Here is a 3532-nt window from a genome sequence, read left to right as displayed (position 1 = left end):
ACAAGGCTTTAATAATGGTGGAAGAAACAGGTTTAGCAATAGCAAGCCTTTTCTATCATCTTCTCAGCAACAGATAGAGAATTCTGAGCAGAGCTCCTCTAATTTAGCAAATATAGTCTCTGATCTGTCTAAGGCCACTTTAAGTTTCATGAATGAAACAAGGTCCTCCATCAGAAATTTGGAGGCACAAGTGGGCTAACTGAGTAAGAAAGTAACTGAAACTCCTCCTAGTACTCTCCCAAGCAATACAGAAGAGAATCCAAAGAGAGAGTGCAAGGCCATTGATATAGTCAATATGGCCGAATGCAGAGAGGGAGGAAAGGACAAAAATCCTAGTGAGGAAGGCCTCCTGGGACGTCCTCTGAGCAAGAAGGAGTCCCCTATTGAGGACCTAAAGGAATCTGAGGCTCAAATAGAGACCATAGAGATTCCATTGAACCTCTTTCTGCCATTCATGAGCTCTGAAGACTATTTTCCTCTGAAGAGGATGAAGATGTAACTGGAGAGCAAGTTGCTCAATATTTAGGAGCTATCATGAAGCTGAATGCCAAGTTGTTTGGTAATGAGACTTGGGAAGGTGAACCTCCCTTGCTCATTGGTGAATTAGATACATGGGTTCAGCAAACCTTACCTCAAAAGAAACAAGATCTTGGAAAATTCTTAATACCCTATACCATAGGCACCATGACCTTTGAAAAAGCTCTGTGTGACCTAGGGTTAGGCATAAATCTTATGCCACTCTCTGTAATGGAGAAGCTGGGGATCATTGAGGTACAACCTGCTTTATTCTCATTACAATTGGCAGACAAGTCAGTAAGACAAGCTTATGGATTAGTAGAGGACGTGTTGGTAAAGGTTAAAGGCCTTTACATCCCTGCTGATTTCATAATCTTAGACACTAGGAAGGAGGAAGATGAATGCATCATCCTTGGAAGACCTTTCCTAGCCACAGCAGAAGCTGTGATAGATGTTAACAGAGGAGAATTAGTCCTTCAATTGAATGGGGACTACCTTGTGTTTAAGGTACACGACTATCCTTCTATAACAAGGGAGAGTAAGCATGCAGAGCTTCTCTCAGTACAGAGTCAAACAGAGCCACCACAATCAAATTCTAAGTTTGGTGTTGGGAGGCCACAACCAAACTCTAAGTTTGGTGTTGAACCCCCCATATCCAAACTCTAAGTTTGGTGTTGAGAGTCCACAACGTTGACCTGATCACCTTTGTGGCTCCAAGAGAGCCCACTGTCAAGCTAGTGACATTAAAAGAGCGCTTGTTGGGAGGCAATCCAATTTTTATTTATCTAATTTTATTTTTTATTTTATTGTTATTTTATGTTTTATTAGGTGCATGATCATGGAGTGTCACGAAAAAATATTAAAATTAAAATCAGAATCAAAAATAGCAGAAGAAAAATCACACCCTGGAGGAAGGACTTACTGGCGTTTAAACGCCAGTAAGGAGCATCTGGCTGGCGTTCAACGCCAGAACAGAGCATGGATCTGGCGTTGAACGCCAGAAATAAGCAACATCCTGACGTTTAAACGCCAGGAATGCACCCTGAGGAGAGCTGGCGCTGAATGCCAGAAACAAGCATGGAACTGGAGTTCAACGCCAGAAACATGCTGCACATGGGCGTTGAACGCCCACAACATGCATCACTTCGGTGTTTAAACGCCAGAATTGCATGGAAAGGCATTTTACATGCCTAATTGGTGCAGGGATGTAAATCCTTGTCACCTCAGGTTCTGTGGACCCCACAGGATCCCTACCTACCATATTCTCCCCTCTTCCCAACATTCATCCTCTCTTTCCAATAAACACTCTTCCCCAAAACCCTTCACCAATCACCTCCATCTCTCTTCCCAATTACCCCCTTCACCACTCACATCCATCCACTCTTCCTGATAAACCCCACCTACCTTCAAAATTCAAATTTCTTTCCCACCCAATATACCACCTATATGGCCGAAACATACACATCTCTCCCTTTCCTCCATATCTTCTTCCATTCTTTCTTCTTTTGCTCGAGGGCGAGCAACATTTTAAGTTTGGTGTGGTAAAATCATAGCTTTTTGTTTTTCCATAACCATTGATGGCATCTAAGGCCAGAGAAACCTCTAGAAAGAGGAAAGGGAAGACAAAAGCTTCCACCTCCGAGTCATAGGAGATGGAGAGATTCATCTAAAGGGTCTATAGCTCAGTGGTAGAACATTTGACTGCAAATCAAGAGATCCATGAGATACCTCAAGAGATAAATTTTCCTCCACACAATTATTGGGAGCAACTAAGGATAGGAGCACCAAAATCACTAGGGATCATGCAATAGAAGTAAGGAAGAAACATAGAGGAGCTCAAAAAGCACCATTGGTCCTTCAAGAAGGCGCCACCCTCACTAAGGTGGACTCATTCCTTGTTCTTATTTTCTCTGCTTTTCGGTTTTTATGTTATATGTTTATCTATGTTTTGTGTCTCTACTTCATGATCATTAGTAGTTAGTAACTATGTCTTAAAGCTATGAATAATTCCATTAATCCTTAACCTCTCTTAAATGAAAAATGCTTCTAATTCAAAAGAACATGAAATACATGAATTTCAAATTTATCCTTGAATTTAGTTTAATTATATTGATGTGGTGACAATACTTTTTGTTTTCTGAATGAATGCTTGAACAGTACATATTTTTGATCTTGTTGTTTATGAATGTTAAAATTATTGACTCTTGAAAGAATGAGGAATAAGAGAAATGTTATTGATGATCTGAAAAATCATAAAATTGATTCTTGAAGCAAGAAAAAGCAGTGAAAAAGCAAAAGGCTTGCGAAAAAAAAGGTGGCGAAAAAAATTAGAAAGAAAAAGAAAAAGCAAGCAGAAAAAGCCAATAGCCCTTAAAACCAAAATGCAAGGGTAAAAAGGATCCAAGGCTTTGAGTATCAATGGATAGGAGGGCCCAAGGAAATAAAATCCAGGCTTAAGCGGCTAAATCAAGTTGTCCCTAACCATGTGCTTGTGGCATGCCGGTCCAAGTGAAAAGCTTGAGACTGAGTGGTTAAAGTCGTGATCCAAAGCAAAAAGAGTGTGCTTAAGAGCTCTGGACACCTCTAACTGGAGACTCTAGCAAAGCTGAGTCATAATCTGAAAAGGTTCACCCAGTCATGTGTCTGTGGCATTTATGTATCCGGTGGTAATACTGGAAAACAAAGTGCTTAGGGCCACGGCCAAGACTCATAAAAGTAACTGTGTTCAAGAATTAACATACTTAACTAGGAGAATCAATAACACTATCCGAAATTCTAAGTTCCTAGAGAAGCCAATCATTCTGAACTTCAAAGGAAAAAGTGAGATACCAAAACTGTTCAGAAGCAAAAAGCTACAAGTGCCGCTCATCTAATTAGAATTAATATTCATTGATATTTTGGAATTTATAGTATATTCTCTTCTTTTTATCCTAATTGATTTTCAGTTGCTTGGGGACAAGCAACAATTTAAGTTTGGTGTTATGATGAGCGGATAATTTATACGCTTTTTGGCATT

The sequence above is a fragment of the Arachis duranensis genome, chromosome 3 (genome assembly GCF_000817695.3).
Source record: "Arachis duranensis cultivar V14167 chromosome 3, aradu.V14167.gnm2.J7QH, whole genome shotgun sequence".
NCBI classification, from domain to species: domain Eukaryota; kingdom Viridiplantae; phylum Streptophyta; class Magnoliopsida; order Fabales; family Fabaceae; genus Arachis; species Arachis duranensis.
Note: the sequence above shows the minus strand (reverse complement) of the source record.